This window comes from Microtus oregoni, unplaced genomic scaffold, assembly GCF_018167655.1.
Source record: "Microtus oregoni isolate MIOR12 unplaced genomic scaffold, Mior012 000098F_ref0000018, whole genome shotgun sequence".
NCBI classification, from domain to species: Eukaryota; Metazoa; Chordata; class Mammalia; order Rodentia; family Cricetidae; genus Microtus; species Microtus oregoni.
The window spans coordinates 1,773,696-1,798,009 of NW_024544711.1; the positions used below are offsets into that span (position 1 = coordinate 1,773,696).

General features: G+C 43.9%; 1 protein-coding gene across 4 annotated transcripts in view; it reads right to left on the minus strand.

Moving 5' to 3' along the window:
* The window catches only part of LOC121443007 (nucleotide exchange factor SIL1), a 270,148-nt gene that overhangs the window by 201,863 nt on the left and 43,971 nt on the right, over nt 1-24,314 (minus strand). The window contains exon 2 of one of the 4 annotated variants that reach the window (XM_041644677.1): nt 17,581-17,671. The exons of 1 other annotated variant lie outside the window; for it this stretch is intronic. The gene's annotated coding sequence lies outside the window, so the exon portion shown is untranslated. Of the gene's footprint in view, nt 1-4,395; nt 4,542-17,580; nt 17,672-24,314 lie in introns of all 4 variants that reach the window. 2 more of the 4 variants (XM_041644678.1, XM_041644679.1) reach the window with 2 other exon arrangements.

Genomic DNA, 24,314 nt, shown 5'->3' on the forward strand with positions numbered 1-24,314 from the left:
ATGGACTCAGTTCTGCCTGGATCCACTCTTGGAAGTTATTACCCCTCTGGTCAGCCCATGTCTTCCTAGGGGCAGACAGAAACCTTCCCTAAGGACATCTGCAGCCTTGAAAGAAAACAGCCCTGCTGGACCAGCACTGTGCTAAAAAAGCACAGCCAAACGGAAAAGCAAAGGCTTAGGACTAAAAATAGCTGCTCCACTCACCCAGCAGCAACAGCTTTTGCTTTCTGCCAGTCTCCCTCTCCATTTTTTTTATCACAAAATGGAACTGCTGAGTGCCACACAAGTTCCTCCCAGCATCCTGGCTTCCTGGGGGCACCAATCACACTGAGAGACAGAGAATGGGTTCACAGCAACTGCACTGTTCTGAGCAGGTGTCTGCCCATATCCAGGGTGATGGAGAGGTGCCAAGCTAGCTAAGGATGAATAAGGGAAGGGGTTGCCACATTAAGAGAGGCTAGGGAGGCCCAGGGAGATGGGTCTCAAGAGGACACAGTCCTAGAGCTTTCAAATGCTTTTATCCTTCTTATCCCTGCAACCTTGACTTGAGACACAGGATAATGAGAGGGACCTAGCACTATTAGAACATAAAACAAAAGGAAATAGCCAGACATGGTAGCTCACATCTGCAATCCTAGCCCTTGGAAGGCTCAGTCAGGAGCATCACTAAGATCTCAAGGCTAGTCTGCCGGACCACAGAGTGAGAAGCTATCTTAAAAGAAAGGAAGTGGCGGGGGGAGAAAAAGAAAGCGCATTAACCCCAAAGCCACACATGTCCTTCCTCATGTGATAGTGTTCATGCATATATGCATGTGCACACGCAGTCAGGTACTCCCTTCCGACAGCCAGAGATAAACATGGGACCGGCGATGGTAAAGACAAATGAGAAGTCAAGGGCAAGATGACAAATAAACAAGAGGCCCAGAAGAGACTGAGGAACAGTAGGTCAGGGACAGCCAATGCACACAGCAGCTCCTAGAGTAGGAAGGGGAATAGAGGGCAGAGAAATGGCAGCTCCCGCAGGGTTCTCATGCCAGCAGGAACACTGCTGCCAATACAAAGGATGAGAGATCAATTGAAAAATGGATCCTTCATCTCCCCTCAATAATTCCACAAGGACCACACACCTGACCTACTTATTGCTTCCATCCATTTTCCCACAAAAGACAGCAGGCGTGGAGTTCAGTGGGCTATTGGGAAAACTGAGGAGAGAGCGAGGGAAAGTGAGGTTGGGTAGAAGAATGAGTTCCCCAGGCATTGCTGCGATGCCCAGAGAAGAAGCACAAACCCTGCAGCATGTAGCAGGGGTAAGTGTCTGTCCTTTAAGGCCTGGCTTGCAGCCAAGTCCCTTGGTTTTGGTAGAGAGGATGCCAGAAATGCTTGCCCTGAGCTTTGGCCGAAGTTGAGGCAGAGGGAGAAGGAGCAAGTGGAGGAAGGAGCACCTAGCTGCACTTTGCCAAGATGACCTGAGAATTGCAAGCAAGAAATCAGGCAGCTGGGACCACCAAAGGGAGCTTGAACATAAAGCCAAATTCATAGCATCCCACTAGGCCTGAGGAGAGTGCCCTCCCAAAGCACTTGCTGCCCACAATGCCAAGTTTACCCTGCATGGCCTGCCAAACAAAGCCTCCCATCTCACTTGGCCTTCACAGAGAACAGATCTGCAAACTTTATGTGTTTGGCCTTCATCCAACTTCAGCACCTCTCAGTCCAGGAAAGATGAACTTTGTCAGCGCCTCCCCCTCCCGGTAACTCTTTCCTTAAGTGCTCGGAGACAAGGGAGACAATAGGTCTCCAGATGGCCATTTGTAGGCGGGGCAATCTGTGTTGTCAGTTTACTGTGGCCCAGAACAGATGCTGGGGCAACATAGAGGAAAGGCCTTGGAGCTCCACCTCCCACATACCTCAGGCTGCTTTGTCCTCCAATCCACTGCACAGACTAGAGGAGAGGTCTGGGCCCTGTGTGAACAAGACAACCTCCAGTAACTTTAGTCTTTTCTGAGGATAGAAGACAAGCAGCCAGTAAAGGGAGGGAGAGGGGACTGTTGGGTTCACGCATGTTCTGACATGGCTGGCTAACACAGATAGTGGCTGCCCCAAGCCTCAGGAACAGGGCATGGGGATGAGAGAGGCTGAACATATGAAAATGTCCAGGACAAGGCTAGTCACACCAGCAGCCCACCTTGAACTCTTTGGAGCTTGGTCCTACCTACAGTACACAGATACTGATTGTTTTCCTCATCTTCTAGAAAAAAAGGGAAAGGGGAAGAATTTCAATTGTATTTTATAAGAAAAAAACTGAAAAGATAAAAAGATTGGGTAGAAAGCATAGCACAATAATTTAGAGTCAGACAGATCTAAAAAAAATCAATTCTGACAAATTCCTAGCCAGTTGATCTTAGACACAACTTTAGAAAGCCAGCAGGGTGGCTCACTGGGTAAGGGCACTTGCTAGACCCCCACGGCAGGAGAGGACTCCCACAAGCTGCCCTCTGACACAGCACAATCCGTGGCACACAATGCACCACACACATAATAAAGAAACAAATGTAATAAAAAATTAAAGACAACTTTGCTAGGCTTTCCTTTTCTCACCTATAAAATGGTCATAATAAGAGTTTCTACTTCAAAGAGTGGACAGGGGGAATAAATAGGTAATGGAAGGGAAGGGTTTAGGGGCACTTAGCTATCCCTCCACTGCCCAGTCAATGAGGGCAAGCCAGGAACCCCAGAATCACATTCCAGAACCCACACCTCACGCTTCCAAGATCCACAGTTTCCAGCTGACACATGAGGCTTTAGTTGTGTACCTGCTCCCAGGAGGCGAAGAAAACAGATATTAAAAAAAAAAAAAATCTCCACACCTGAGCACAGCCAGTACAGAGCTGAAGTCCCAGGCAGACCCAATCCACTCAGAGCTTTCTCAGTACACTAGCACCCAGAGCCAGGCCCAAGCACACAGAACCGCCAACTGCAGAACCAGCTGTGAAACAATCCCACGCTTTCAGACTGAAGGCTAGAGGATGCGCTCTTCCCACAGACACAGTCCATTACTATATACGGGCCATACAAACGCGGACACACCATCACTCACCTCCTCACAAACAGAGGCTAACCATCTAATCTAAGCAGATAAATAGGAAATGCAAAGGGGATATTGAAAGAACATCCCTGGGCTGGAGAGATGGCTCAGCGGTTAAAAGCACTGACTGTTCTTCTAGAGGACCTGAGTTCAATTCCCAGCAACCACATGGTGGCTCACAACCATCTGTAATGAGATCTGGCACCCTCGTCTGGCCTGTAGGCATACATGGAGGCAGACTGTTGTATACATAATAAATAAATAAAATCTTTAAAAAAAAAAAAAAAAAAAAAAAAAAAAGAAAGAACATCCCTGACATGGAGGAACAATGTACAAGGCTTAAGGAAAGAAGAGAAATGTTAAAAATAACTGGAAGGACAAAAGAACTAGGTTCAGAGTGGTCAGACAAATAGGCTTCCCCAGATACAAACTAAGAACTAGGTTCGGAGTGGTCAGACAAATAGGCTTCCCCAGATACAAACTAAGAACTAGGTTCGGAGTGGTCAGACAAATAGGCTTCCCAAGATACAAACTAAGCAGAAAGTCAAGAAAGACAGTCTTTGCCGGGCGGTGGTGGCGCACGCCTTTAATCCCAGCACTCGGGAGGCAGAGGTAGGCAGATCTCTGTGAGTTCGAGACCAGCCTGGTCTACAGAGCTAGTTCCAGGACAGGCTCCAAAGCTACAGAGAAACCCTGTCTCGAAAAACCACAAAAAAAAAAAAAAAAAAAAAGACAGTCTTTGACTATCAAAAGAAATATGGCAGTTAACAGTAGTCCACCCACTAGCTGGCCAGACTGGACTCAAAACTGGCCATTTGTGCACTATATTTCCCCAAGTAGAAAGGTCATTCCTAGGGTGAATCAAATAACTTCTCTTAAATCCAAGGCAGTCAAAAGCAAAAGTAAGAGACTGTTGGAAGACAGTTTCCAGTGCACACAAGCCTGTTCTTCTCTGAAGAGGGCTGAAGAGACAACCCAAGAGGCCTTTCTTACAGCAGCACAAGGACAGACTCTGGCTCTGCCAGAGGACACAGGGGCCAAGAGAGCTCTATGGGTCCACCTGGAACAAGAGCTCTGGAAGAAGAGAAGTAAAAGCGATGAAGACACATTCTTGGCTCTTTTTAATCCTTTGTACTCAAAAAGGTGGGGGGACATGAACCACCTCATGCCCACTCTAGGAGAATGACATACATATTTTCAAGAAAGAAGCTAAATAGATTATCAGAAAATTGCAATCTTAGAGACAAAAGATAATAGCTATATATAAGAGCAATCAAGAGACAAATAAATGATTGAATAAAAGAAAGCCTCGCCTGTCTCTATCCAGATTGGTCTCAGTCTTCAAAGAATCTGAATGTTGGAAGCTAAAGCTCAGTCTTCATTTGGATTGCTGAATCCAGATGACAAGGCAGCTGCTCCATCGGCCACAGAGCGTAGCAGGAGATTCATAAAGGTTCTGCTGGAAATAGAAAGGCAAGTGAGTAGGGCAAGGACTTTGGTGCCATCAGAACAGGAGTGAGGACCAAACAAGAGTAGAGGCACTGTCCTATGGAGAAACCTCAGAGCAAAGGACAGCAGACCAAGAACAGTCCTCAGTGTCCACGGCAGGTTAGGGAAAGAAAAGCAGCAGGCTGAGAAGCCAGGGGAGCACCAATGAGACGAGTGTGCTGAATCACACAGTCCAGGAGAGCAGAGACTGCACGGATCAATAGTGCTGCTTCTAGAAACCTGGGTTATTAAATGAAAATCCCAGTGCCAAGTATGAGACACCCTCCCATGACAGGGAGTTCCCAGGAGCACCCACAATAATAGAGGCTAGCATTATTTGTCTTGGTTACACACCAAAGAAGATGGTCAGCTCTCATGCTGAAGCTATCACACACTGGATGTAGGACAAAAGCCAGGCTGGGATTGATCTGAGAACTTCCTCCACGCTGGCTAGCTTTCGTACTACTGCAAGGTGCTGTGGGAAAAAAAATCATCATCAATGATCTTATCCAACAGTGGCCTGAACTGGAGTGCTATAAAACCAGCTTACCAGGCAAAATGTAACCACTGGGGCAATAGTGGCATGACTATATGAGGGGAATTAACTGCTTTCTAACTGGATTTCAGACCCACTCCACAGGAGGGAATGCATAACTGGTACTGTAAATCTGGTCAAAAGTCCATGACTAAAGAGTCATAGGCCCTAGTGCGGAATCTGCTGTTGTTTGGCAGTGGACCTGCTAGCAAACTGCCTTTAATATGTGTTTAAACCCATAAATTAGTGCTGGTCTCAACCTTCATTAGCGAAACCTTTTGTAGTAGGCACAGCTAAAGCAGACTTAAACCTGGTCAAAGTTCTAGGGAAAACTGACTGTTGAGTGCTGTGGAGTATCCCTAAGTGGGACATCTGCATCTGTCACATATACACGCACACACACTCCTCCAAACATGGGGTGGGGGGAGCCAGAAGATGGCAAAGAGTGCTGTGAAACACCCTCTTTTGGACATGAACTCCAGCAGCTGTGGTTAAGTGCATAAGACTTACCTAAAACCAAGCCAGTCAACTCCAACACAGATGGGAGAGGGACTCATGAGGTCCCACCCTAGCTGAAGAGTTATTGGCAGTTAATAGCTAGCTACTGGGGGAGTTGTTTTTCTTTGGTGGTATAGCCACTGGTAAGTTATCCATGTTCTAGGAAGTAACCCAAAATCTATACTCATACAAGCAACCAGAATTAAACTGAATCATAAAAACAAAAACAAGACATGAAAGTAGGAGAGGAACTTGTTGGGAAAAAAGGGACTCAGAGAAAACAGAAAAGGGTAAAAATGGGCTAAGGAGAAGTGATTATAATCAAAACACATGTCTTTCTGTTTGTCTGTTTCGAGACAGGTTTTTTCTGTGTAGTCCTGGCTGGTCCTGGAACCAGGCTAGCCTCAAACTCACAGAGATTCACCTGCCTCTGCCCCCCCAGTACTTGGAAAATCTGTCAAAGAATAAATTAAAATATTTTTAAAAAAAGAGAAGGAGGAGGTGTTGGAAAGATGGCTCAGCAATTAAGAGCATCTGCTTTCTTCCGGAGGAGTTCAGTTGCTAACACCCATGTCAGATAGCTCAGAACCATCTGTAAACCAGCTCCAGGGGTTCCGACGCCTCTGGCCTCTGTGGGCACCTTCACTTACATGCACATACCCACATGAAGATACATACACTTACACATAATTAAAAATAATAAAAATAAATATATTTTAAAGAGAAAAGAGCGAATCACAGGAAAAACCAAGTTGTAAATAGCAATGCCAAGAGCTCAGTCCAAACGAGGAGTTGATCACTGGATTTGGTAATGAGGCAGCAAGAGGGTCATTCAAAGAGGAGCCACATGTAACAATGAAGTTTAAAAACAAATGGAGGCCATTTTCAGTATTCCACTGGATTCTTAATTTTAAAAGGTACACTTCAATAGTATGACAGAAGGGTTCTCCAATGCCTTGGAGCAGGTTCCTACAGTAACACACAGCCATGTCCCAGAGCACACATTCCCGGGACAGTGAGGAGCAGCCACACCATTAGAGACATGAGAAACGGGAGCAAATTCTCCAAGGAGACACTCACGTCAGACATAATTCCGTGTACTCTGAGCCCCAGCCACGTCCCAGTCTGCTCAGCAGCTTTGTTCTTGGTTGAGTTGTACTGAGTACAACTGTAGAATTGGTGTGGAAGATGAACACAGCATCAGTCAGACTCCTTCCCCCGTCTTCCAACACAATAACTAAGCATCCCAGAGGAAAATAAATTCTGTCAAATAATAAGTACATGCAACATTTATGGAGCACTGTCTCCGTTCTAAGCACAGTGCTGAGCTCCTTTACTCTCCACAATAACCCTCCGAGGTGTTTCTAACGTGCTGCTCATTTTACCCACAAGGAGACAAAAATTCAGAGGTTAAGTAACGAGCCAGAGTTCAGGCAGCCAGAGAGCAATAGAGTGTAAGATCCAGGGCTGTGGAATCAGCCACAGAAACTGGATCCATCATTTTATTTGTTCTGAAATAGCATAAATAAATAATAATGCTTTGTGTTATGACAAATTTTTAAATGAGCCTACTGGGGCCCTCTTGTGGCTAGACCTGCTTCTATCACGCCCAAGCTACTGTGGCACACACACAGCTCACAGGCAGGGGCGGGCGTAGGGTAAGCCTGATCAATATGCCTTCCACTAGACAAGCTTTTAACAGAGTGGCAAGAACACACTCATTTATAATTGTTCCTTAGTGCTGCCTGAGGTCCTGAGAGTGATCAGTTAGTGCTAATAACAATAAAAGTTACAAGAAACTCCACTCCGTCTCGCCTCTACTCCAGCACAATGTTCTAAGCACAGTGCTGAGCTCCTTTACTCTCCACAACAGCCCAATATGACGACTCTGGATTGATTCGGGTATGACTGACTAGCTGTGTGACTTTGGGATAGATGATCAAGATTGTCATCTTTATACACAAAGACCTGATAATAACTACTTGGTAGTATAGTTATCAGATTAAATGAGATAACAAAATATAGAGATCAGTGCCTGACACAAAGTGGAAGTCAAAGAATCTTGGAGCTGAGCAGAGCATTGTGGTGCAAACCTTTGATCCTAGCACTCAGGGAGCAGAGCCAGGCAGCTCTCTCTAAGCTTGAGGCCAGCCTGGTCTATGTAACGAATTCCAGGCCAGCTAGGGTTACATGGTATGATCTTTTCTTAACAAAATAAAAATTAAAAAGCTTGTAGTTAAATATCTATTATTAGAGGAAATTCTGAACAGAACAAAGTAGTAAGGACTCTGCCGCCATCCAGCCCCTGCCTGGAGCCCAGTCCTGAGCCACAAGTTACCCACAAACCTGGACTATACACACACTGAAACCTAAGTGACACTGATACTGGCTGCCTCTGAGTTAGAGCCAGCTGGTCAAAAGCTGAAAGATGCTTCAGAGTCCAGCTTCCTAATGACTTAGTTTTGCCTTCACATTCCTGCTGATGCTCTTGTATCTCTAAAGAGTATCAGGGATTTCAGCAGAAGCCACAACAGGCACAGCAGAGCAGGGATCAGAATTCATCATTCCTTTCTCCTAATGCCTCTAAGCCTTTCAGAGGACAGCAGCATCTCTTAGTGGGACCAGAAGAGTCTGGAGGAAGGGAAACCTCCAGTTCATAGCTCCAAATAACATACCAACTCTTATTCTGTGCTGGTTTATAAGCACTTGGTATTCATACTCACACAGATACCAAGTGTGTATATGTTTTTAAGTTTATATGTTTACTTATCTTTATTTTTTATGTGTATTGAGCATTTTGCCTGCATGTATGGAAGTGTACATGCATACAGTGCCATCAGAGGCCAGAAGAGGGCATCAGGTCACGTGGAACTGGAGTTATAGACAGTTGTTAGCTGCCATGTGGGTGCTGGGAACCAGGTCCTCTACGAGCTGTTAATCTCTCCAGTCCCACACAGATACAATGTAGCATTAGCCTCAGTATCCTGAGCCTCGTGGACCACTTTCTACTGAACAGAATCTACAAAACCTACCACTGCTGACATCAAGAGGTTTCAAATCCTGCTCACAATCAACAGACATGAAGCTTTCCACATTTAAGGCAGTACAATTACTAAAAAGAAAGTCCCCAAAGAGACACTACTGTAGGCAACTTGAAATACAACTTTGTAATTGTAAGACAGACAACTAGAGTCCTCCTTAACTTACAGAGGCCACTCAAAAAAAAAAGGGGGGGGCATTTTCTTGTAAAAACCACTTTGCAGCAATATGAGAGGATAGGCTATCAACCACAGAACTTACAACTACCTGTGTTGACTACAAATGTCTTCAGGTAACCAAAGCATTATAGTTTATTTGTAAAGTGCCTAAGAGCCCACAGCTATTTATAATACCACATCCTTAAAATTTGAAAGGGAGATGAATTTTAAAACATACACATTTACATACGTGGGAAGAAACACAAAAAAAAAATCAGATGCTTCTCAACATAACTCAGAGAGCCATAACTCACGGGCTTCACAATCCCACCCAACACCCAGAGAAAATCAGGCATCATCTCCCAAAGATGGTGGGTGGCTGGGTAGGTAGCCAAGAAACAAAGAAACCTAAACTCAGCACTTGGCACACAATTAGGGAGCAGAGAATTGTAAATGCATTGTTTCTGACTCTAAATATATCTACATTTATTACCAATTTGGGATCAGAAACTACATTTAGTTCTGCCGTGACCACACGCTGAAAATATTAAGCAGAGTATTGCCTAGGAAACAGCCATCGGTCCTCTAGGCTGCTGCAGCCTTATTTCAGAGCTACTCTGCCATGCTCCCAGGAGAGCCTTCTTGGGCTTTACTGAGATTCTCATTGTAAGTGAAACTGCCACTATTCTGCCAAAAGTTCTCCTTTGCATCTCAGAAGACAAAGATGGACACAGTGGGACAAGCCTGTAATAATAGCACTTCAGAGACAGGCAGGAAGTTTGAGACACAGCAGACTTCTATTGAGTTCTAATCAAGACTATTTCAATAAAAAAGATGGAGGAAAAAGGCAATGGGGTGAATATGATCAAGTACTATATACATATATGAAAATGACATCAGACCAATTATTTATGGATAATATATGCTGATGTAAAGTTTGAAACATTAAAAGTGACCAAAATGGGGGATGGGAGGTGAGACTATAATCCCAGGAGAGCCAGTAAAAGTAGGAGCACAGCCTCAAGGCCAGCCTCAAAAACGTAAGTCTGTCCAAAAATGGAAAAGAAAAGAAAGATAAAAGGGGCCTACCCAAGGTTTCCTAGTTAGCATTAACTGTCAACTTGGCATACTCTAGAATCACTTGGAGAAGGTCTAAACTGAATTAACTGTGTTTATCAGGCTGGTTTGTGAGCATGTCTGTCCTTGTCTTGATTGTTAACTTTTGTGAGAAGGCCACTGTGAGCAAATCCATTCCCTGGGCAAGTAGTCTCGGGCTATATCAGGAAGCTAGATAAGCAAGCTAGAGAAGAAGGCAGCAGCAGGCAGTGTTCTTCCATGATTTCTGCTGTACTTCCTTGACAGTAAATGAGTCCCTGGATTGGAGAAAATGCTGTGTGAAATAACAAGAGTTTTGCTTTCAGGTTCTTGACCTGATTCCTCTCAATGATGGACTGTGACCGTTTCATCCTTCGAAACCCTTTCTTCCCCTAAATTGCTTTTAGCCCAAGTATTTTAGCACAGCAATAGAAAGGAGACCAGAACACTGTGCTCTCTTGGGTAGTCAGGCTCTACTTCACAGGCTTGTCACAACTGAAATCCATCTGACTAGCAAGTCCACAACGGTGAGGAATAATTGTCTGCCTGAGCATTTATCTTCAGATTCCAACATTGTCTCACACACACACACACACACACACACACACACACACACACTCTCTGTTGATTGAGCAAAAATAAAAACATTAAAAAAAACATGTACTAGCAAATGATTAGCTGTTTTAAAAACTGTTTTTAGAAGCTGGACAGATGACTCAGCACTTAAGAACACTGGCTGATATTTCAGATGACCTGGGTTCAATTCCAAGTACCCACATGGCAGCTCTCTGTAATTCCATTCATAGTAAATCTGATGCCTTCTAGCATTCATGGACAGTGGCACACACATGGTACCCAGACACACATGCAGGAAAAACACCTATACACACAAAAAATATTTTTTAAAAAATGTCTATTGTGATCGATAAAAACAGGTACATAAATTATTACTGATGAGACAAGTCAAAGGGTCACTGAAAGTTCCAGGCCAGCCTGGTCTACCTGGAGAATATTAAGCCACCTAGAGTTACATAGTGAGACCCTGTCTCAAAATGTACTCCCTCTCAAAATACTGAGTAGAAGAAGCAGAGCTGTTATATATATGGATTACTAGTTTAAACAGAGTATGTGTGGCCACCTCTATGGTCATATACAAACCTGGAATTATGGAAGGCTGTGCTCAGTGGAGTCTTTATCCTGAAATGTTAACTACACAAGGAACAGTTAGGTAAGTTCTCTTTTGATGATCTCGTGGATAACTTAGAGGCCTGGTCAGAAAGTCCAGGATCAGACCATCCATCATCAGCCCAAGGAAACATGGGGAAAGCTAGGATTTAACCCTACTTGCCAGGGCAGCCTCCAGTCTGAGTCTGAAGAATAATCAGTGTGGCTGGCTCCCCAGAAAAGTGGTCAAAAGTGTCAAAGCAAGTATGAAAAAGTGGACTTGACCCAGCTTCAAGGCTAGAGCTTCAAACAGGAGGTACTGGACAAAGGATGCCAAGACCTAATGGTCAGCAAAGTGAGTGTTAAGAATGAAAGCAGAGGGCTGGGGAGATGGCTCCGTGAGCAGTGCTTGACACGCGACCATGGACACGAGTGTGACTTCTCAAAACCCACATTTAAAAACAAACAAAAACCCAGCTAGACATGGTAACATACATGTCTGCAATCCCAGCATTCCTGTAGGGGGGATGGGTGAGGAAAAAAAGGAAAATCCTGGGTAGGGAGGTGGGGGGGGTCACTGATACAGATATATCATACACAGACAAAGAATGGTTTAAATAAATAAATAAAAGGTAGCAGTACTCAAAGCCTTCTAAAATCTTCCATAAAGCGTAACAGGACAGTTCTTCTTTCATTTCATGAGATCAGCCTGACCCTGATATTAAAGCTGGACAACAACATTACAAGAAAATTACAGGCCCCCCATAGGCACATAGATGTAAAAAGACTGAACATAACATTAGTAAACCATTTTTAACAGCATATTAAGAGACTTATATATGATCAAATCATATTTGTCTTGGGAAGTTTAAGAGAAGTGGGAGGCACATGATCATCTCAACTGGTAGAGAAAAAGCACTTAAAATCCAACACCCTTTCATAGTACTAAACAAAGTAAATCGGAATAGAGTAGAACCATATGACCAGGAACAAACATGAAAAGCCTATAGCTACTACTGTATTCGTTGGTAAAGGCTGAAAGTCCTTCATCTAAAATCAGGCACAAAGTAACTGCTTTGACCACTTCTAATATGCACAATAATAGAGCAATTAAGGAGGAAAGGCATCTGAAACAGAAAGAGCAACAGAAAATTATCTCTAGTTGAAGACTGCACAATCTTACATGTAACAAACAAAAACTAGAGAATCAACCAGAGATTCTGCTAGAGTTCCTAAATGTAGGGGGAAAATAGTTGTATTCTTTATACACCAGCAGTGAGCTTTCAACAAAGGGATGAAAACAGGGCTGGAGATGGCTCTGTGGTAAGAGCATGCCCTGCTCTTACAGGAACCATGTTCAGTCACCAGCACCCACACCAGGCAGCTTCCAGAGCACCTGATCTCAGTGACCCACACAGACACACACAGGTACACATAATTTAAAACTAAGCCAGAAAGGAAGGAAGAAGGAAGGAGGGAGGGAGGGAGGGAGGGAGGGAGGATGGATGGATGCCGGACAGTGGTGGCACACACCTTTATTCCAGCACGCAGGAGGCAGAGGCAGGTGGATCTCTGTGAGTTCGAGGCCAGTCTGGTCTATAAGAGCTAGTTCCAGTACAAGTTCCAAAGCTACACAGAGAAACCCTGTCTCAAAAAAAAAAATAAAGCAATGTTACCTAAAATATTACCAAAAAGTATAAAATAGTTAGAAATTAATTTAACAAAGAAGGTGAAAGACTGTGTACTAAAACCTATAAAGCACTGCTAACAAAATTAAAAAGATCTAAATAAACAAAGACATCTTGGGGTGGATTAAAAGATTTAACACTGTCAAAATGACAATCCCATGCAAAGCAAGGCACAGATTCAACACAATTCCTCTCAAATTCCCAGTAGCATTTTTTATGGAAATAGTGTGTGTGTGTGTGTGTGTGTGTGTGTGTTGTGTGTATACATATATCATAAAATTCATATGGTGTTTTAAAGGACCCTGAATACTCAAAACAATCTTAAAAAAGAACAAAATAGGAGACAAAAGTTGAAGAATTTACAAGTCCCGATTTAAAACTTATGACAAAGCTCAATTAAAAAAATTAAGAACTAACATAAGATAAACATATAAACTAAAGTCAAGAAAACATCTACAGACAACTGACTTTTAAAAAACATTTTGTGAGCCGGGCGATGGTGGCGCACGCCTTTAATCCCAGCACTCGGGAGGCAGAGGCAGGCGGATCTCTGTGAGTTCGAGACCAGCCTGGTCTACAGAGCTAGTTCCAGGACAGGCTCCAAAGCCACAGAGAAACCCTGTCTTGAAAAACCAAAAAAAAAAAAAAGAAAAGAAAAAAAAACATTTTGTGGGCTAGAGAGATGGCTCAGAGGTTAAGAGCACTGACTGCTCTTCCAGAGGTCCTGAGTTCAATTCCCAGCAACCACATGGTGGCTCACAGCCATCTGTAATGAGATCTGGTGCCCTCTTCTGGCCAGCAGGCGTACATGGAGGCAGAATGTTGTATACATAATAAATAAATAAATCTTTAAAAAAAAAAAAAACATTTTGTTTCTATCCATGCATGCACACATATGTGCATGGATACGGGTGCCTATGCTGCAGCACATGGATGATCCTCAGAGGACAACCCAGGGGAGTTCACTCTTTCCCTCCACCACATGGGTCCTAGGGATTGACAGTTGTCAGTCCTCACGGCAAGCACCTCCACAGCTCACAAGGCTTGAAAAATGGATCAAAGACCTAATTTAAAAGATAGACTATACAACTCTTAGAAGACAAGACACACTTTCAGCTACAGAGAAACCCTGTCTCAAAAAAACAAAAACCGAAAACACTTTCATGAGGCTAATTTGACAACTGTTTAACACCAAAATCATAGGTAATACAAGAAAACAATAGGTAAGATGAACTTTAATAACATTAAAAACTTGTAGCTAGAGAGATGGCTCAAAGGTTAAAATTAAAATCATTTGCTGCTCAGTTATGAAAACAAGAGTTCAGATCCCAGTAGCCCAGATAGCCCACAAGACCCTGTAATTAAAAAAACAGGGTACAGACCTAAACAGAGAACTCTCAAAAGGCAAATCTAGAATGCTTGAAAGACACTTAAGGAAATGCTCAACATCCTTAGCCATCAGAGAAATACAAATCAAAACAACTCTGAGATTCCATCTTACACCTATAAGAATGGCCAAGATCAAACACACACACACACACACACACACACACAAAATGATGACAGCTTATGCTGGAGAGGTGTGGATGCTGGTGGGAGTGCAAACCGGTACAGCTGCTTTGGAAATCATTATGGCGATTTCTCAGAAAATTAGAAAACAATCTACCACAAGACCCAGCAATACTGCTGTTGGGTATATACCCAAAGGATGCTCAATCATACCACAAGGGCATGTGCTCGACTATGTTCACAGCAGTGTTATTTGTAATTGCAGAACCTGGAAACAACCTAGATGCCCCTCAACTGAATAATAAGGAAATGTGGTCCATTTACACAATGGAGTACTACACAGCAGTAAGAAAACAATGACATCTTGAAACTTTCAGGCAAATGGATGGATCTAGAAAAAACTATATTGAGTGAGATAACCCAGACCCAGAAAGACAATAGGATAAGTACTAACTCATAGGTGGCTTCTAGACATAAAGCAAAGAAAACCAACCTACAGTCCACAACCCCAGGGAACCTAGACAACAAAGAGGACACTATGAGTGACGTACGTGGATCTACATAGGAGGGAAAAAAAAAAGACAAGCTCTCCTGAGTAAATTGGGAATGTGGGGGTCACAGGAGAGGGTAGAATGGAAGGGGGAGGAAGGGAGGGAAGCTGAGAAAAATGTATAGCTCAATAAAAATAATAAAAAATATTTTTAAAAAAAGAACCTGTAATTCCTCCAAGGGATCCAGGGCTTTCTTCTGGCCTCTCACATACACATGCAGACACACATACACAAAGCATATAACCATAATTATTTTCAAATTTTATGCTTCATAAACTTTACTGTATCAAAAACATAAAATTGATTTAAAAAAAAAAAACAGTTTGGGGCTATAACTCAATTGGCAGAGAGCTTCCTTAGCATGTGCAAGGCCAAGGCTTTTATGCCCATTGCTGGGGAAAAGGAGAAGGACAGGAGAAAATGTAGAAAATGTTTGCAGATCATATCTGATAAGAATATAATATCACAATAGATAAAACACCTCCTACAATTCAACAACAGAAAGAAAAACTCTATTTGAAAATGGTCAAAGAACTTAAACTTTGAACTTCTGATCTTCCACTACCACGGTCTACGTGATGGGAATACAGCCCTCAAATCAAAGTACGCCTAAAGCTTAGGTCCTATGCTAGGGCTGAAGGAGAATACGGTATTAGCTTCAAACTTTAAATGTCCTCCCAATCTCAGAGCTATTCCAACTATCCAAATAGCCTCACTGCAACCCTGATTGGCACAGCCAGAGCTCACCCCATTACCAATTCACTGCATCAGCACTGCAGAGGAGCGCAATCACATGGGGGAACAGATGAATTATGTCAGCACCAATTCACTGCATCAGCACTGCAGAGGAGCGCAATCACATGGGGGAACAGATGAATTATGTCAGCACCAATTCACTGCATCAGCACTGCAGAGGAGCGCAGTCACATGGGGAAACAGATGAATTATGTCAGCACCAATTCACTGCATCAGCACTGCAGAGGAGCGCAATCACATGGGGAAACAGATGAATTATGTCAGCACCAATTCACTGCATCAGCACTGCAGAGGAGCGCAATCACATGGGGGAACAGATGAATTATGTCAGCACCAATTCACTGCATCAGCACTGCAGAGGAGCGCAGTCACATGGGGGAACAGATGAATTATGTCAGCACCAATTCACTGCATCAGCACTGCAGAGGAGCGCAATCACATGGGGGAACAGATGAATTATGTCAGCACCAATTCACTGCATCAGCACTACAGAGGAGCGCAGTCACATGGGGAAACAGATGAATTATGTCAGCACCAATTCACTGCATCAGCACTGCAGAGGAGCGCAATCACATGGGGAAACAGATGAATTATGTCAGCACCAATTCACTGCATCAGCACTGCAGAGGAGCGCAGTCACATGGGGAAACAGACGAATTATGTCAGCAGCTGTAAACTGTGCGCTGTCTCTTCTCCAAGCCCATGTTCACCTATGTCCAATACCTCAACAATGAATGGGCATTTGTCCAGTATCTATGTCAACTATAGTAACCAAAATTGAGTTCAATTAACAGTATTTTTAAAACCCCAATTAACTGATAGTTTAAAAGCTTTAATCTGAACAATATAACACTTTAACTTCAAACAGCCTTGATCTCTTAGTTAAGCTATTTGGAAAATAGTACAAAGCACAGTGCTCTGAGGAGTCATCTCCAAGCCCTGGCCTCGGCAGGACATGAGAGGAGAAAGATGCACTGCATATTCCTGGGGACGCCCCAAGAGTTGCCTGGGTTTTCTAAGGGGGTGTCATTTCTTTACAGCTCTGTTGGTTTCCATAGGACAGCAAGAATAAGACAAACACATTCTAAGCATGGAAAAGCACCAAAGGTGGCTACAATTTATTTTTTTTAAGTGTAGTTTTTTAAAGCACACATAAACCCAAGAGAGTTACTTTTCCCATCTGGTATCTGTTCTTCTTAAAAGTGGTGTATCAAGGAATAGTCATGCATGTGAATAAGGGTGCACAGCAGGATTTATAACAGCAGGTAGGGTCAAGGGGCCCAGAAAGATGCCACCAACCAAATCCCAGCCTGCCAGGAGTCATCAGCCTGCAACTGACAGAGGTACAGATAGGCAACAGCAGCATCCAAGACGGGAATTTGCAAAGGGATTCTGGGTTCCAGTGAGTGAACTTGTGATAGGGATGCCAGCAGGACCCTTAAGTCTCTCTTGCCAAAGTAAGTGCCATGGGGATGGCTTGCCAGCTAATCTTCTCCTTCAACTAGATTAGCTGGAAAAGAATGACATGCCATATCCTCAAAACAGTCCATTTATCGATTGCTTTTAGACAGAGTATAGCCTGGCTAAAAATCAGAAAGCATTTAAAGCCTGTAGTTTAGATATGTCATGAAACAACTCCAAAGGGTTATAAGACAACATTTTTGTTAATTTTTATTTTATGTGCACGGGTGCTTTTCCTACATGTATGTCTGTGCACCACATGTGCCTGGTGCCCATGGAAGACAGAAGAGTGTGTCAGAGTCCCCTGGATCCATAGCTGGAGTTACAGGTGGTTTTCTAGATGAGAACTCAGTGCTCTTAACCACTGAGACATCCTCCAGCCCCAAGATAACATTATTTGAAAAATAACAAGGGATGAGAGATGCCCAGTCCTCTCGTGCCTTGGCTTTATAACAAGTACCTCCCGTTCATTCTAGTTTCCATAAAGAGCAACCACCTCAGTCTTAGTTGACCATACTTTTCTGTCTCTGTTGCTCAGTCTCTCCAATGTACTCACCAAGTGAGAAGCAATTCTCTGACATCATTCCATTCTGCCTCCGACCACTCAGATTCCTCTTGTGGTGACTATCAAAAAGCAACAGCAGCCTCTGGTAATGTCAAGAGAAAATACTAGGTTCAGGAAGTCAAAACTGCAAGGTTCTCACCATGAAAGGCAACCACTCCCTTAACAACCCGTAAAGACATAAGCCTTGGCTTCAGAGAAGCCAGTCTTATAATTCACAGAGCTGTGGGGCGCACCTAAAAACCACAAAGCACTATGCCTACACAGTACTGACGCACCGTCCACTTACTGGAGGTTTACACCTACACAAAAGCCATTTCAGCCCTCGATAAGCCGTTAACAGGCCAACCCCCCTCAAAAAAGTATTTTTGCAAAGACATTATTCACCTTCCCAAATAGGAGAGCTATAAGAAGAGCAAAAATTCATATGTCATGAAAAGGTGAAAAACAAACCTGGAACATTCATAGTTGTCGCTTCAACACATCCAACTGAAGGACATACATCCTTCCATACATATTTGCCAATGCCTGTAACATCCTAAATATGTAGAGATGCTGGGGGTGCAGAGAATAAACAAACAGGGATGTTCTTCCCTAGGAGCGCCCAGAAAGGCAAGGGACACACTAGGTTAAAGAGCCTTCAGGCAAGAGTGTAGATGTGTCCACCATGGTATGTGGGCCATAGAGGGCTTACTGGAAGAAGAAGTAAGCTTGGAAGATTAAAAGTAGAAAAGAATGGGAGCTCACCAAGGCCAGGTGGACTGGGACTGAAAAAGCCTGGGATAAAACCGGACTCTCTGAACATGGCTGACAGTGAGGACTGGTGAGAAGCCAAGGACAATGGCACTGGGTTTTGATCCTACTGCATGTACTGGCTTTGTGGGAGCCTAGCCAGTTTGGATGTTCACCTTCCTAGACCTGGATGGAGGGGGGAGGACCTTGGACTTCCCACAGGGCAGGGAACCCTGACTGCTCTTCGGACTGGAAAGGGAGGGGGAGAGGAGTGGGGGGAGATGGAGAGGAGGGGGAGGGGAGGGGAGGGGGAGAGGGGGAGGGAAATGGGAGGCTGGGAGGAGGCAGAAATTTTTTCAAAAAAAAAAAGTAGAAAAGACAATGAAGGAAGCATCTCATTAGTAGTAGAGGCCATGGTACTTTTTGAAGATCTGACCCCAAACTAGGCATAGGTATTTATTTCAACAAATAAATGCTACAGCAAAGAGCTGAGGGGCAGCAAACATCACGACACGCAAGGACCTTCTTTCCCATACTGATTTGATAAGTTCTGAAGACAAAGCTCATTGCACTGTCCTAGCAAATCTCTGGAACCTCTCTTTTCAGAATGGTCTTAAAGGAGAAACAGGAACAGAATGAAGCCTGCCATCTAGGTAAGTGGATGATCACAGTTTAACTCTATCCATGAACTCATTCCTTAGAAACCCCCAGCTTCTATTTTTCTTAACGGAAGGAGGTGGTAAACAGAACTGGAGTTGGATCACATTATCTACCCAAGGAGATATACCGCAGTGAACAATTTGAACATGAAAGCAACATGAGATTTTCAGCACAGCCTTCATGCTGCCAGAAGGATACTCCTACTATAGTCTCCTGCATGTTTCACACTCAAGTCCAAAACTAAGCCTTGTTCTTCACTTTATATGCCTGATCCTCCTAGAGGTGGCTGATAGCTATCCTACCAGTCAGAAATGCATGAGCCCTGGAAATCAACTTCCCCTTTCCTTCTGCCCCTACTTATCAACTACTATCAGTTTATTTATGAAGCTTCCCTGTTCTTCACGTTCCTGTTCAAATCCCTCACATCCACTCAGAAGGCAGAAGCAGGTGGATCTCTGTGAGTTCAAGGCCAACCTGGTCTACAAAGCAAGTTCCAGGACAGGTTCCAAAGCTAGAAAGAGAAATTCTGTCTCGAAAAACAAAAACAAACAAACAAACCCAACCTCCCCTTTTAGGTGAGATCAGTACCTATAGGCTTTCAAAAGGTCAAACCAGGCAGAGCACCAGAGTGATGAAGCAGAAGTCACAGTTTTTACTTGCTCAACCCAGAGTCACTGGAATACCCAATGTCCACTTTACTGGATCCCTTTAAATAGCGCTCAATAAAGCTCACTTTTTCTTCAGAACAAGAAAAGCACTCACAGAGTCCGTTTAACTGCAGCAGACATCAGAGAGTGAGCTTCAGGGAAGGTCTGGCTCCCGCATAGAATCCTTAGAAATATCACTGCTTTAAGAGCCCAGAACCTAAAAGTGAGGCCTGTGATGACGGCACTCAAATCCCAAGCAAAGAAAACTTAGCTTGACACATTCACTCTTCACTGCCCAAGGAGGTGCATCCCAAGGATCGTCAGTGGGCAGCATCTCCACTCCTATTCCTCCTCCATTCTACACTGCCAGAAGGAAAGTCAGTAGGTGGAACTATCTGCATCTGCCAAAGCAGATGTAAGAAGGCAATTTTCAGAGGATGTTAGTTTTGACAGTACCCTGGAACTCCGTTTTCCGATATAAAAGACAAAATATAGGGAAGATAAATCATGTCTCTCAGCCTCGGATCACAGAAACCTTCCTTTCACCCTATTCCTTGAAATTGCCCCTCATACCACCTTGGAAGGAATAAATATACTCCGAATGAACAAATGGATGGAAAAATGAACAAAGAGCAGGCTGAGGGGCCAGGAGCAGGAGCAACAGGAGAAGAAGAAGGTCCTAATCAAACCTTTCATTTAGTTCAATGCCTCCCAACACTAACACAAAATGCTGGGAACACACAGGTGTGCCCAAAGCGAGGAAGAAAAGAGCAGAGAGAAAAGCACTCCCCTTCATCTCCTTGGCATGGCAGCTTTCCAAGTGTTTCCTGACATCAAACCATGCCTACAGCATACGTGCAAATAAAAACTTCACCGTTTATCATATCTAGTGCTCTGGGGCCTTATGATTTCTCTTCTCAGGAAAACCCTGCCATTCATCTCCTTGATTAAAAATTGATTTAATTTGTCTTTCATTAGGTAGGTACAAGGGAAAATCAGAGATTCCCAGAGATAACTCGCCCAAAACCAGGGCTGTGCTGAGCCCCAGCGACTGCACAGCCGGGTCCCAGCCTACTGCCGAGGAAAGAAAATTAAAAAGCTCACAGCGCGGAGCTGGAGCTCCAGCCAAAAGGAATTATCTTCCCACAAGTGTCTCTGCTGGATTTTGGTTAATAGAAAAAACTTTTTAAAGGGGAGGAAAAGAAACCCCAAGGATATTTAACATAAAACTTAGAAGTTCTCTATTTTTCAAACTCCCTTGCAGGGGAAAAGCAGAGAGGTCTTTATTCTCAGTCCTCCTTCTCAGAACTTCTCTCCATATGACGTTGTAAAATTTTCAATTTGTAGGGAGCACGGCTGAGGAATTCTAAGCCTTGGTGCAGGCTCTGCAGTGAGAGCTGAGGGGGAAGGAGCTGAGAAGTGGTGGGAGCAGCTGCTCTCAAAAGTGGAACACAAAGTCCTCAGCAACAGGGCCTTGGGCCACAGGGCTGAGATCAAATGCCAGGCCCTCAGGCCTAGAGCAGGCCACTTTCTCCAGGCTTCAGACTCCCACAGACTGGTGGTAATATGGAAAACACAGGTAACCTTCATTGTTCTGTCAAAGGACTCTGGGGTACCAAGGTCAGCAAATTACATGTACATACCCTGATTAAATGTTAGTGATATTACTCAATAGGCACCAAATAAATCTGACCCGATCTCCCGCCCTGTTGAAAAACCTATATTTTCCTACGACCCTCAAAATACAGACTGTGATGGTTGTTCTTGGTTGTCCACTTGATCACATCTAGAATTGACTAACAGGGCACACCTGTGCAAGGGGAGAGCCACTTTTAGTCTGGGATTATAGATGAGGAGTCACACCTTTAATTCTGATCTTTTGAGGTAGGAAGACCTTCCTCCATTCTGGTCACGCCTCCTGCTGGGCACAAATTCCTACTCAGGTTAGAAGGTGAAAGCTTCCCCTAGGGTCTCCAGCCCTCTAAGAAGGAAGTTTTTGTCCTTTTCTTGCTTGCTTAGGCCTTCTTAACAAATCCTTTCTCTCAATGACTTTGGGTATACTGAAGAGCAGCTCAGACATCTGGTCTTGAGCAATGAACAAGCACTCAATTCTTGGACTTTCCATTCATAGGCAACCATTATTAGATTAGCTGGACTACAGTTTGTAAATTATCCTAATAAGTCCCCTTCCTATATCGATAGAAATTCATTCTATAAACTGTTACTCTAGAGAGAAGCCTGATTAATACACAGACCAAACTCTTCACTCAAACCCTTGACCACCCAAGCCCCAGTCAAAGTCTGTGCTTCTTCTTCGTCACCTTGCCCTTACACATCCTTTTCTCCACTGCTCTGTGACACTGCCTCCCAGCAGGAGGCTTTCTGCACTTGCCACTCCCTTTGCTTGGAAGGTCATTTTCTGCTAGCATTCAGCTGGCAAATCCTACTCAGGTTAGAAGATGAAAGCTTCCTCTAGGCATCTCCATCTCTCCTCTGGAGGAGATTCAGTCTGTCTGACAGCGTCTTATCATAGTAGGGCATTGCTTTTTCAGCTGCCCTTCTCCCTAGTGGATGGATTGTGAGGTTCCTAAGGATGGCGACCACACTCACCATACTTAACACTAAACATACCTAACAGACTGGACTACCTTGGCAGTTGACATAAACATAATGTCAGCCTTTCACCTCCCAAAGCTAGTTATGTATGTGCTGCCACCATCATCACCATCACCAGGGCCCCCAAGCCCTCACACTTCACTGTCTGAAACAGGCTCAGACTTTAACATGTTCACTAGCAGTCTGTGGGCACTTGCTATGGACATGGGGCTCCATAACTAAGTAACTAACATAGAGACTCCCCCGCCCCCCGCCTTTTAGAAGACAAAAAGGACTTTTACATGAATACTCAACATATAAAAATCAAAAGTATTGCCAGGCAGTGGTGGCACACACCTTTATTCTCAGCACTCAGGAGGGAGAAGCAGGAAGATCTCTGGGGGTTTGAGGCCAGCTTGGACTACAGAGTGAGTTCCAGGACAGCTAGGGCTACACAGAGAAACCCTGTCTCAAAAAGCCAAACCAACCAACAAAAAAGTACCATAAGAGAGACAGCACAGAGGAGACAGTAAAAGTGGCCGAATAATTAAGCCAATCTTTCCCATACACCCCAGGCTGTTTCCATCTCTTTTCATTCTCACAGACAGAAATCCTCCAGTATCTGCCCCCAAACTCCCACAGTTGCTAATCCAGATCAGACCTTCCAATCTGGGTTTCCACCTGCTCTAGATTAATCCAGATTCTGTTTGCTTCTGCTCTGTGACCCTCTTCAACGCCTTTCTCGGGCATCGTTCATAATCTCCCCGCTTCTGCCCATCTCCTCAGCTGTCAGATGAGCACTTGCTGTTTATTTTTAAGTCGCATTTATACGGAATGGTGATGTAGCTCCGCTGTAAAGTGCTTGCTTACCACGCGTGAAGCCCTAAATTCAATCCCCAGTACAATGTGACATACCTGTAACCAAACCCCAGCACTTGGGAAGTAGGAGGAGAAGGAGTAGAAGCTCAAGGTTTCATACCCAATTCAAGGCCAGTCAAAGTTAGAGACTCTGCTTCAAAAAAGGGGGGAAAAAAAACGATCTTCATTCATTCAGGAAGACCTAGCCCACTGTGGGTGGCACCACTCCCTTAGCAGATGTAAAGCAAAACACAGGCAGCATTGCTGTATTCGTTGCTCTATGCTCTTGGCCATGGATCTGACTGAGTTCCTACCTGGACTTCTCCTCGGTGGCGGACTGCAACCTGGAACTGTAAGCCAAATAAACCCCTCAGTTGCTTTTTGTCAGGATATTTTACCATAGCAACAGAAATAAAACTAGAACAACAGCCCTCAAGAGGACGCTCTAAGTTCGATTACGTTCCAGGGAGACTCAGCACTGCGTCCCCATTCACCAGCACACGGGGCATCGACTCTGTAGGCCTGTCCTAGGGTCTCTGAGTGCTAACGTTACTCTATATGGCTACCCACTCATTTAATCAATATTAACCTTTATGAACCAAAAAGTGTGTCCCCTATAACACCATGCTCAATGTCCTGTACGTAACATGTATGATCAATGTTTATGATTGAATCCTTGGTAAGAAAATCAAATAATCCTCTTCTGCTCAGGTATTTCAATACAATAGTGATAATAAATTCTCCAGTATAGCCTGAGATCAGGCCTGCTCTTCCCCCTCCAGGTCTCTTAATTAATTTAATCCATCCCGGGGGACCCTCACTCATCTAAGGAGGTGCTATCGCAGTCTTTCCACTACCAGGCCAAGAAACCAGTGTTGTAAAGCACGCTTCTAATGAAGGAACTTATTTCCTGTTATTATAGATTGAGAGGAAGAATTTCTCAAGGAACCAGAAATAAATGGAAGGGAGGAAAAGAACAGAAATTAATGAATATTGTAATTACCCCCTGAAGTTGCAAATCAGAACATTTCTCACTAGAAGGCAAGTATAAAAAACAAGATAAGATGCTTCTGGGATGCATTCATGAAACAGCAGGCAACAAAACAGATAAAATGTATTTACAGTAACTCGCCAGGGACAGCTACCTTTTGCTAATAGCTATCAGACACTGAATACCACGGTAAAAATAATATTCTTCCCTTCCTTATTATGAAGTTACAATTATCCATGAGAACA